Source organism: Planococcus citri, chromosome 1, assembly GCF_950023065.1.
Source record: "Planococcus citri chromosome 1, ihPlaCitr1.1, whole genome shotgun sequence".
In the NCBI taxonomy this organism is placed as follows: domain Eukaryota; kingdom Metazoa; phylum Arthropoda; class Insecta; order Hemiptera; family Pseudococcidae; genus Planococcus; species Planococcus citri.
This window is the reverse complement of record NC_088677.1, coordinates 37645055-37657554: the sequence shown is the minus strand read 5'-3', so window position 1 is coordinate 37657554 and position 12500 is coordinate 37645055. Positions and strand designations below refer to the sequence as shown.

Below are 12500 nucleotides of genomic sequence, written 5' to 3'. Positions count from 1 at the left end.
GAATTTGAGACACTTTTTTAAAAAAATGCTAGCAAATCAGTTGCGATTAGGTCGCATTAGAGTAGCAGAATTGCGCACAAATAGCTAGCACGTAGCTGGCACAAAGCTAGCAAAAAGCTAGCATTTTGTTGGCACTTTGCTCTGCATTCTGCTACGTACATGCGACTAAATCGCGACTGATTTGCTAGCAATTTTTGCAAAAAGTGTCTCATATTCCGGCACCATTTACGCTAGCGCAAATTATGCTAGCAAGAAGCTAGCATTTTGCTAGCGTAGAAAAACTTTGATCAGTAAAGTAATTACTATTAATTAATTTTTAAAAATTCTGGGTGTTTACCTTTAACAGGTGGTAGTTTTCCAGGAAATTCCAAAAATTAGGCGACTGTCCCAGCTCAGAGGTAGCATAACGCTAGCATCTTGGGATAGTATAAGAAGAGTGATGTCACTCTTCTTACTTTTCAACAAGATACCACCTTGAGCTTATATTCAACTTGATGACACACTTTATCTAAGAGTAGCAAACTATACCATGAGAGAGATCGACGCTAGCAATTCGCTAGCATTATGCTAGCGCTTATGTTGAAAAATCTCTTTATTAAATAAAAAATGAAGTTTTTTTTTTTAAATAGAAAAATTGTCAAAATTTAAAATTTGAAAATGAAGTATCAAACAAACCATGAAAAGGAAAAATTTCAAAATTTTTGAACAACATTTTAGTCCACGGCAATGGGAGTAATTGCACCCCCTGCCGATCCTCCGGGACAACTTTTTCCTCAAAGGGGACATCCTAAGGAACATTTTAAAGCAAACTTGCTGAAAAAAAAATTGGCCTTACTTACAAAATGGCGGCAATTTTGATTGAAAGGTCAGCCGAAATCGCAGAATTCGCGTTTCAACATAGGACGTGCACGAAATTTTTCAAACCTTACAAACGTAGATCGAAAGATCATGCAAAAATTCATCACCTGTCAAAATTTCAAGTGGTAAAGTACCTTTTTCGATTTTCGGTGAATTTTCAAAAATCAAATTTTGGCCAAAATGTGAGAAAAAATCAAAATTTTACCAAATTGACCAAGAAACCTGACATTTGGGATATACCCTATTTTCGACATGCCAAATCGATGGGAAACGGTTTCAACTTGTTTTGAGCAGTTCTGTATCCTCCAGCAGATTTTTGAAACTCAAATTGAAGTTGTAAAGCTCAAATTTATTCTGAAAACTAATTTCAATACGCTACGAAGTACTGCAGGTGAATTTCAAGTCGTTTTGGAGCCTCCAGCAGATTTTTGAAACTTTAAATTTTCACAAAATTTCATCAAACTGAGATGGAGAGTCGAAATTCATTCTGCAAACTAATTTTAATACGCTACGAAGTCGACTGCTTGTGGATTTCAAGTCGTTTTGGAGCCTCCAGCGAATTTTCGAAGGTTGTATGGCGTTTTTTGGAAAATTGGAATTTCCTAAAAGTAGCTGGAAGCTTCAAAACCATTTGAAACCTGCGAAGTAAATTTCAGCTTGCCAACTCCAATTGATTAATTAATGTTGTGGGAATTTCAAGTTTCAAAAGCCTACTGGAGGCTCTAAAATGACTTGAACCCACCTGAAGTCGTCTTCAGAGGGTGTTAAAATTGGAGTGTAGAGTAAACTACAGCTTTCCATGTCCATTTGATGAAATTTTGTTGTCCCCTTTAAGAAAAAAGTTGCCCCGGAAGATCGGCGGGGGGGGGGGGGGGTGCAATTACTCCTATTGTCATATGCAGGAATATTTTTAATGATTTTTGTATGCGCGCTGAGGGATGGAAAAGATACTTGCTCGCATTTGCTACAATAAATAACGCAGAAAAAGGTTTATTGGTGAGAAATGCGTAAGATCTGGTAGCACGTTCCTATCATTTGACTATAAAGAAAACGCCAAGTCACCAGATGCAGAAACTAGAGATATGCTTACATTTTTCTAGAGCCAGATGGCTAAGTAAATGCTAGCTCAGAGATGCAAGAATATTACCTGAAGTTTCCTATCATAAAACTGTGAGCAGGTACATATTAGTCAGTGATACGCTGGCATTAAGCGAGCAGGTATAGATTGAGGCAAAAGCTAGCTGAGATATGCGAGAATATTGCTTGAACTTTCTTGGCATAGAATTGCAAGCAAGTATCCATCAGTGATACGCTAGCATCAGGCAAGCATGTATGAAGTGAAGTAAAAGCTAGCTGAGATATGCGAGAATATTGCTTGAACTGTCCTAGCATAGAATTGCGAGCAAGTATCCGCTAGTAATACGCTAGCATAAGGCGAGCAAGTTAAAGTGAAGTAAAAGCTAGCTGAGAGTCGCTGGAAAACAGCTCGAAAATTGCTAGAATTGAATTTGCTAGCGAAAAACTGCAAGAAAATCGCTTACTTTTAGCGAGATAATTATTGCTGGCCACAAAAAGCGAGTAAATTGCTAGCAACTTATCAAAACGCGAATAAAACGCTAGCTTTTTGCTAGCATGTGGTCAACTGGGAGCGGGAATCTCGCTGATCCGTTCAAGCGCGTCACCAATTGAATGAGGAGGCATTTGGCTACCTTAAAAGAGTCATAGTTACTCCTGCCGTTTACCCGCAATTTTTGTTGTTGTTTTTTTTTTCAATTCATTTTCATTGGTTTATTTAGCTGGCGTGTTGATTTGAAAGATTTTATTTGTTCATATTTTCGTTGCGGTTATTTTCGGATAAGTATTTTGCAAAATTTAGGAAATGAAAAGTTTTTAGAAATTTCAGAATTTTTCACTTTTAAAAACTTCAACAATTTTCGAGCAAATATGTATTTTTTGGCGATTTTGAAATAAAAAATGAGTTTTTTGGCACATTTGACGGGAAACTTTCACAATTTTTTGACCACTTTCAAATTTTGTAAATTTTCGAAAAATTGTTGTAATTTCAATATTTTGAAAAAATCTTGGTATTTTGAAGAAGAAAAAAAACACGGCATTTTAGCGCAATTGAAGAAAAAAAAAGGATTACTTTTGAAATCCCCCCTCCCACCGCTCCCCCTTCCTTCTCACCAATTTGCCTGTCGATTTTGAGATTATTTTCATATTTTTAAAACTGATTTTGAAAAATTTGTTGAAATTCACGGCATATTTCAGGGTTGCAGAGGTGAGAAATTTTTGGAAAAGTGTCGAGATTGCGGATACTTTGCAAAATGCCAAAAAACAAAAAAGTTGCATTTTTTCAATTTTTTAGTTTTTTAAATTTTTCATTTTTTTCAAATTTTTTAATTTATTTTTTGAAATTTTGAACTTGTGAAAAAAAATTGAAGGCTCCTTTGCGAGAAAACGAAGCGCTCTGGTGAAAATCTTCCAAACTTTTCAATTTTTGCAAATTTTTGCAAATTTTTCAATTTTTTCAATTTTCGAGTTTTTCAATTTTTTTCAATTTTGGAAATTGTTCAAGGACTTAGAATCCTGACATTTTTTTTTTTTTTTATTTTTTTTTTTCAAGAATCAACATTTTTGCAAATTTATTGAAAACATTTTTATTTAGTTGATTTTGGACAATTTTCAATGTGCTTTCTGCCGAGTGCTCTGAATGTGAAGAAGAAGAAATTCAAGCAAGCGCGGGTACACGGCAGTGGTAACTATGACTCTTTTAGGGTAGCCTAATGCCTCCTCATTCAATTGGTGACGCGCTTGAACGGATCAGCGAGATTCCCGCTGTCCCTATTAAAAATTTACTATTACCACTAAAGTTTCATTTTATGCTTTTTTTTCTACATTTTCGATATTTTCGCGGAAGTTTGAAAAGGGAAATAGATATTTTAAAACACCCAATTCAACACAATGAATAATTGAAAAATTCGGTTTTGAAATTTTGGCGATTTTTTTTATTGCGGCAAATTTACAAAATATATTAATTTGAAGAATTTTGTAAAATCTCGATGAAAATATGAAACATTTTCAATTATAAAAATTTTCAAACATGAGAATGTTGAAAACTAATTTTCGACGGAGGAAGTGCCCATGATTCACGGAGACTTTGTAGGCGATTTTCAACAAGAGATGAAATTTTCAACCAACGAAGTGCCCATGATTCACGGAGACTTTGTAGGTGATTTTCAACAAGAGATGACATTTTCGACGGACGAAATACCCATGATTCACGGAGACTTCGTAGGTGACTTTTTTTTTAAATTTTTTTTTTTTTTTTCAAACAAACCAAGTAGTCCTAAAAAAAGGTCAAAAACCCACTTGGTGACATGTGATGGATTCTGTCGCCGAAACAATAAATTACCTACCTCGCAGACGCACTTGAGAATATTTTCGAGAATTTGGAAAATTTGTTGGAATTTTGGGCATTTCTGAGGGTTGTAGAAAATTTGATATGTAAAATTGCACAATTTTTCTCATCAATTTTTCAATTTTTCAAATTTTCAAATGTTTCTCAACTGGGAACATTTTTTTTTTTTTTTTTTTTTTTTAGTTTGGATCAGACTTTTTTTTTTTTAATTTTTCAATTTCGAAAATTTTTATTCAATTCTTCAAATTTGATACATTTTTTCAATCATTTATTTTCAAGACTTTTTTTTTCAATTTTCCATTTTTTCAATGAAAATTATATTTTTTTTCAATTTCGAAAATTTTTATTCAATTCTTCAATTTTGATACATTTTTTCAATCATTTATTTTCAAGACTTTTTTTTTCAATTTTCCAGTTTTTCAATAAAAATTTTTTTCGAGGTACCAGCCCCCACCGGATGGTGAAGGGAGGGGAGAGGAATGGGAAAAATCCATTTTTGCAAATAAAACTCAAATTCCAGTTGAATATTGAAAAAAAAATTTTTCGAGGTACCAGCCCCCTCGGAGGGGTGAGGGGAGGGGAGAGGAACGGAAAAAAATTCATTTTCAAGAATAAAACTCAAATTCCAGTTGAAAAATGAAAAAAAAAATTTCGAGGTACCAGCCCCCTCGGAGGGGGGAGCGGGGGTGGGGGGGACGAGGAAAGGTCTATTTTTGCAAAGAAATATCGAATACGAGTCGAATAATGCAAAAAAAATTTTTCGAGGCACCAGCCCCCTCGGAGGGGTGAGGGGAGGGGAGAGGAGAGGAACGGAAAAAAATTCATTTTTAAGAATAAAAGTCAAATTCCAGTTGAAAAATGAAAAAAAAATTTTCGAGGTACCAGCCCCCTCGGAGGGGGGAGGGGAGGGGAGAGGACCGGAAAAAACTTCATTTTTAAGAATAAAAGTCAAATTCCAGTTGAAAAATGAAAAAAAAATTTTCGAGGTACCAGCCCCCTCGGAGGGGGGAGCGGGGGTGGGGGGGACGAGGAAAGGTCTATTTTTGCAAAGAAATATCGAATACGAGTCGAAAAATGCAAAAAAAAATTTCGAGGCACCAGCCCCCTCGGAGGGGGGGAGGGCAGCAGAGACGATGAAAAAATATAATTACAGTGGATGGTTACCTCGAAAAATTTTTCAAAGTCCAACAATAGGTAAAAAATTCAGAAAATATAAAAAAAATGAAAAAAAATCAGAGGTACCAGCCCCCTTTACGACCTTACGAGGGGGAGGAGATGAAAAAACCACCATTTTCTAGCAAGAATACGACCTACGAGTTCGTTGGAGATGGAAAAATTTTTCGAGGCACTAGCCCCCCTTTTGGAGGGGGAGCCCGAAAGTGCTCGAGACTCCCCCACGTAAATTGGTGGAAGCGTGACGGCGCTCGGGCGAAAACGCCGAAAAACGGCCTTTTTTTTTGGCAAAGTTTACTGATTGCGGATGGTCGAGTTGCAATTGCTCGAGGTCTCAAGACCCTTTTTTTTGGATTTTTCTCAGCCCCCTTAAGGTCTGCGGATCTGGGACCACAACGTACCCGAATATCTTTTGGCTAGCCCAATTTTGAGCTATAGAGTTGCCGGATTGGACGCACGGAACGTACCGCATTATAGTCCGGATAGGCGCTAGGATAGCTCGCCGCAGTTCTTAACGTTCATGTAGAGTACGAGTACTCGAGTAGAGAGCGCGAGTCCGAAGACGAGCCGTTCTGCCACGTGTCGTCGTGGAGCGAGCGCGCAGCTCGGGGAATTGATTCTCCGAGCCGGCAACCTCGTTCCACGGCGATGCCGTGGGCAGTGCAGCCGTTCGTTCGGATTTCGCGCTCTATGCCCGAATGCCTCGTGCTCTCGCCCACCATTCGACCGCTTAGCCGCGTACGGCGTGTCGTGTCGTCGCGTACGTCCGGAGGACGATAACACGCGGCGTTCACGATGCGATTTACCCGTGCACCTGGTGTAGGGCCTTCGTGGCTCTCACGCCGAGCGGCACACCGATTCTTTGGTTTCGGTTTAGCGCGTTCGTCAGCCTATTGACTGTACGATCGTCGCGATCAATATTATACATCGACTCCGAGCGCCATAGGCGGAAACGTAGCGAGAATTATGAAAATAATTCGCTCGAACGAAATCGTCCGTAGTAGACGATTCGCAGACGCAACCGACTCGTTGTAACGACGTGATACGGTTCAGTATGCGCGGGCACCGATGATGGTGAAACGCTCGTTTGTCGAGCGCGTTCTCCGTCGAGTGTGTCCGCGATACGAGTTCACAAGGCGAAGTCTCAATGGCGAGGTGTGTTCGCTTCGAGCGAGGGCATGTCTTTCTCAAGACGTACTCTGCGGCTCGGGCAAACGCTCGTACATTTCTTTAAAGACGGGAACGACGATGAGAAAAATTCTCTCACCGCGTGTGAGTGCGATTTATTATCAAAGTCCCCCGTCAAACCGGTACACACGTTAGCCGCTTCGACTCCACGAGAGCGGCGTGAGCGTGCTTCTCAGTAGACACGCGAGTTCGCTGAACGGAACTTCGCAGTCGAATTGTTGCACGTGAACGCCGTGAATTAACTCGTTTACGGACGTCGGAGTGCTCGTTGTACGCGAGCGTGTTCTCGAGGCACGCGGCGGTTAACACTGCCGCGCTCGCCAACGAGACCGCCGCACGCAATCATCGCGTAAGAATGAGAGACACGGGAGCGACCTTCGTTCGTTCGGAGGTGGCTTTCGCGATCGATTTCGAGCGCGTTTGAAAAGCGACGGTTCCCTGGTTGATCCTGCCAGTAGTCATATGCTTGTCTCAAAGATTAAGCCATGCATGTCTCAGTGCAAGCCGTCTAGTACGGTGAAACCGCGAAAGGCTCATTAAATCAGTTATGGTTCCTTAGATCGTACCCACGTTACTTGGATAACTGTGGTAATTCTAGAGCTAATACATGCCGACAGAGTTCCGACCAACTGTACGGATTTGGCGGCAGTTTCGGCTGTCGTCGCCGTACGGTTCGGAAGGAACGCTTTTATTAGATCAAAACCGGCTAAACGGCGGTTTCGCTTTCGGGCGTCTCCGTCGTAAGCGGCCCGCGCAAAGATTTGGTGACTCTGAATAACTTCGAGCTGATCGCACGGTCTTTGTACCGGCGACGTATCTTTCAAATGTCTGCCTTATCAACTGTCGACGGTAGGTTCGACGCCTACCGTGGTGGTAACGGGTAACGGGGAATCAGGGTTCGATTCCGGAGAGGGAGCCTGAGAAACGGCTACCACATCCAAGGAAGGCAGCAGGCGCGCAAATTACCCACTCCCAGCTCGGGGAGGTAGTGACGAAAAATAACGATACGGGACTCATTCGAGGCCCCGTAATCGGAATGAGTACACTTTAAAACCTTGGTCACACGAGGATCAATTGGAGGGCAAGTCTGGTGCCAGCAGCCGCGGTAATTCCAGCTCCAATAGCGTATATTAAAGTTGTTGCGGTTAAAAAGCTCGTAGTCGGATCTGTGTCCTCGCGGCGTCGGACCACTGAGCGTTCGTCGGGCTTCGCTTCGCGCGTACCCGCGGACCAAGTGATTGTTCCCGGCGTGTCAGCGGGACGTCCTGCCGGCGGGCGGACACGTGCTCGGTCAGCATCGACCGCGTCTTAACGACGTCGCGTCGGTGCGCGAGTGGCGGCCGCCGTTTAAATCCTGTTCGTACGTGTTCCGCGGTCAATCCGTGTGTTCGCGTGCGGCGGGCCGGCACGTTTACTTTGAACAAATTAGAGTGCTCAAAGCAGGCTCGTAAGTGGCGGGGCGTGCGCGTCAAAACGTACGTCTCGTCGTATAGCCCTGAATATGGTCGCATGGAATAATGGAACAAGACCTCGGTCCCGCCTCTACGCTGCTCGCAGCGCGTGAAGACAGCCCTCGCGGCGCTTCCGTGCGCGGGTCGCCGGGCGGGGTCCCGCGTTCGCGTCCGTCTACGCGGCTGTTCGCAGTTCGCTAGCGCGGGTTACGCATCGTCGGTGATCAACCCCGTCCGTTGGCCGGTTTTCGGGACCGGAGGTAATGATCAACAGAGACAGGCGTGGGCATTCGTACCGCGACGTTAGAGGTGAAATTCTTGGATCGTCGCGAGACGAACCGAAGCGAAAGCATTTGCCAAGTATGTTCTCGTCTGATCAAGAACGAAAGTTAGAGGTTCGAAGGCGATCAGATACCGCCCTAGTTCTAACCGTAAACGATGCCAGCTAGCGATCCGCCGGTGTTCCTCCGATGACCCGGCGGGCAGCTTCCGGGAAACCGAAGCTTTTCGGTTCCGGGGGAAGTATGGTTGCAAAGCTGAAACTTAAAGGAATTGACGGAAGGGCACCACCAGGAGTGGAGCCTGCGGCTTAATTTGACTCAACACGGGAAACCTCACCAGGCCCGGACACCGGAAAGATTGACAGATTGAGAGCTCTTTCTTGATTCGGTGGGTGGTGGTGCATGGCCGTTCTTAGTTGGTGGAGCGATCTGTCTGGTTAATTCCGATAACGAACGAGACTCTGTCCTGCTAACTAGGCGGGTCTTTCGCCGCCCGCGGGTCAGCGTGCGACGGTTCACGCCGTTGTACCTGCCGCGGTCCACGGCGAAACGGTATCCCCGAACGCGGTTGGCCGTCGTCAGCGGCGTTGGCGCTGTTGTCGTTGCTCGTCGGCAGTTTGGCTCTCGGGTCGGGCTGTCGGAGGGTGGCGCGGCGGTTTCCAGCGTCGCCCGGCGGTTTTTCGCCGCCAATAGGGCTACCGCCGGCTGATAAAGCTTAAACTCTTCTTAGAGGGACAGGCGGCGGACAACAATAGCCGCACGAGACTGAGCGATAACAGGTCTGTGATGCCCTTAGATGTTCTGGGCCGCACGCGCGCTACACTGAAGGAATCAGCGTGTAATTCGTTCCCGGGCCGAGAGGCTCTACCGGGTAACCCGCTGAACCTCCTTCGTGCTAGGGATCGGGGCTTGCAATTGTTCCCCGTGAACGAGGAATTCCCAGTAAGCGCGAGTCATCAGCTCGCGTTGATTACGTCCCTGCCCTTTGTACACACCGCCCGTCGCTACTACCGATTGAACGACCGCAGTGAGGTCTTCGGACCGAGGTACGGCGGCGTTCCGCGCCGATTTGTACATTCGGGAAGATGACCGAACTCGGCCGTTTAGAGGAAGTAAAAGTCGTAACAAGGTTTCCGTAGGTGAACCTGCGGAAGGATCATTAACGAAAAACGTGAGAGAAAAATGTGACGCGCGAAATCTTCGTGATTCTCGTCAAGTCACCGCTTTTTCGAACACTCTCGTTGTGTGGTGTCGACGGTCGTTTGTTCGCTCGTCGGGCGCGATAAATTCGCGGAGTTGGTGTGCGCCTCGTGCACACGCCTTCGACGTGACGCCCGATCGAACAGACTTCTCGTTTGACGGCGTTAACGCGATCGCGCTATTGTACGAGCGTGAACGCGTTCCAACGCACCCCCGTACGTGAAAATCGGCTATTCGAACGAAAAGCCGTCGCATCGAGCGTCACAGTTGGAAGCCGATCTGTGTGGCGCGCGGTTTCACCACCGCCGCCACCGCAGTTATTCCCTGCGCACGGTGCGACGCAAAATATTGAGAAATATTCTTTACCGTAGCAATACGGTGAGAAAGACAACCCCGAACGGTGGATCACTTGGCTCGTGGGTCGATGAAGACCGCAGCTAACTGCGCGTCGTCGTGTAATCCGCAGGTTATGCGAACATCGACAAGTCGAACGCACATTGCGGCCCTCGCGACCAAAGAGTCCTGGGCCACGCCTGTCTGAGGGTCGGTTATACGTGTAACACGATGGTTGCGTTCTCGCGAGCGCCTCGCAGTTTTCACCGCGAGGTTAGCTCGCCCCGTGACAGACCAGATCGAGCGTGTGTTTACGCACATGCCAGAGCGACGCGGTTTTCGAATCGCGTCGCTCGAAGCTGACGACTCGTTCGCGCTGACGCGGGCCATCGCCTCCGTGCGGTGGTTAGCGTCGTGCGTCGAACGTTCGTTGAAATACACGGCGCCGATGCCGAGAAACAAGTTCGTTCACGAACACCGTGTTCGAAAACGTTGCCGCGTATAGTGGTAGAGAGCGAAGGCGGTAGCTATCGTAGAGAGCGTCCGATGAACGGGCATCCAGAGAGAGGTGGTGGCGAGAAGATATACGGAGGATCGCGCGTGTTGTACGATCGCGCGTCTCCGAAAAAAAAAGCTTAACGTTACCGCCGTCGAATCTCATACGATGCGAAGACGTCTCTCGAAATAGAGGCGATAGTTTGCCGTTTCTCTATCCACGTACGACGTTGTACGTGCGATTGCGCGCGTTCGCGTCGTTATTCCGGCCGTTGTCGACGAATTCGCTCACGCGTCATGTACGGACGCGATGATGACGATCGAGAACGGGCACACATTCGGAAGACGATGCGAGCGTGCGATAATTCGCGTTATAAGCGTACTTCGTACCAGGCTTCACTCTGTATCACGCCGACCTCAGATCAGGTAAGACTACCCGCCGAATTTAAGCATATTAATAGGCGGAGGAAAAGAAACTAACCAGGATTCCCCTAGTAGCGGCGAGCGAAGCGGGAAAAGCCCAGCACCGAATCCCGCGGAGCGTTTCGGCGTTTCGTACGAGGGAAATGTGGTGTTTGGGAGGGTTCGTTAACCCGTCGGTCGGTACGGTGATCCAAGTCCCCCTTGAACGGGGCCACGACCCGTAGAGGGTGCCAGGCCCGTAGCGATCGCGGACGTCCGACGGGTGAACCGCTCCTAAGAGTCGGGTTGCTTGAGAGTGCAGCCCTAAGCGGGTGGTAAACTCCATCTAAGGCTAAATACGACCACGAGACCGATAGCGGACAAGTACCGTGAGGGAAAGTTGAAAAGAACTTTGAAGAGAGAGTTAAACAGTACGTGAAACCGTTCGGGGGTAAACGGACAGAGCCCGTGAATCCGGGCGGCGGAATTCAGAATCGACGGCGTTCGCGCGTCGTCGGTTCGATATTTCCGTCGCCGTTCAATTACGGACGTCGCGACCCGTTCGGTGTCGGTCCGAGGAGACGTGTAAAAGTTCGACGGCGCGTGTCGAGTCGTTTCGGCGGCTAGGCGCGCGTCGTTGAGTCGCGTATTCTGGCCGACTCGCCGGACGGTACGTGTAACGGTGGCCGCGGCGACCTAGCGTCGTCGTTGGTACCGGTCTGCGACGAATCTTCGGGCCTCTTTCCGACCCGTCTTGAAACACGGACCAAGGAGTCTAACGTGCGCGCGAGTCGCGGGGTGTCGTGCAGTTGGCGGCGTTCTTTCGGGGGCGTCGTTGGCTGCTCGTTACAATACGAAACCCGTCTCGTTTTACGAAAGGCGCAATGAAAGTGAATTTTGGGGAAGATGACGTTACCGAGATCACGTTCCGTGCTCTTGTAGCGCGGCCGGTCGTCCGCATTCCCAGGGCGTTCCAACGGCCCGGCGGCGTTGCGGATCGTCGTTCCTTCGGGGGCGGCGGTCGGGCGTCGTCGAACCGGAGCGCACCTATAGCGTGCACGTTGGTACCCGAAAGATGGTGAACTATGCCCGGCCAGGATGAAGTCAGGGGAAACCCTGATGGAGGTCCGCAGCGATTCTGACGTGCAAATCGATCGTCTGAGCTGGGTATAGGGGCGAAAGACTAATCGAACCATCTAGTAGCTGGTTCCCTCCGAAGTTTCCCTCAGGATAGCTGGCGTCGGAATACGAATCGACGAAGCGCCTTCGGGCGTTTCGCTCGTCGGGTCGTCTCATCCGGTAAAGCGAATGATTAGAGGCATTGGGGCCGAAACGACCTCAACCTATTCTCAAACTATAAACGGGCGAGATCGCGGGCTTTCCTGATAAGTTGCGCGTTTCGGCGCGCGACAAAGCGAGAGAGTCCGGTCGGACGGCGTGTCGTTTCGGCGGCGCGTGCGGTTCGGCTCGGGCGCGAAGCCCGCGACGGAACCCTTGACGCTCAGTGGGCCATTTTTGGTAAGCAGAACTGGCGCTGCGGGATGAACCGAACGTCGAGTTAAGGCGCCAAAATCGACGCGAATTTCAGAGCCCATGAAAGGCGTTGGTCGCTGATGACAGCAGGACGGTGGCCATGGAAGTCGGAATCCGCTAAGGAGTGTGTAACTACTCACCTGCCGAAGCAACTAGCTCTGAAAA

The 12500-nt window shown here is 47.1% G+C and overlaps 1 non-coding gene and 2 pseudogenes across 1 annotated transcript; all 3 read left to right on the top strand.

Annotated features, from left to right (window-relative positions):
* Positions 1-7075: 7075 nt before the first annotated feature.
* LOC135833531 (small subunit ribosomal RNA) lies at positions 7076-9534 on the top strand (annotated as a pseudogene).
* Positions 9535-9961: 427 nt separating this feature from the next.
* On the top strand, positions 9962-10119 carry LOC135833508 (5.8S ribosomal RNA). Its single transcript, XR_010556477.1, has one exon. It is a non-coding gene; the product is annotated as a 5.8S ribosomal RNA (ribosomal RNA).
* A 693-nt stretch (positions 10120-10812) lies between these two features.
* The window catches only part of LOC135833538 (large subunit ribosomal RNA), a 4652-nt pseudogene continuing 2964 nt past the window's right edge, over positions 10813-12500 (top strand).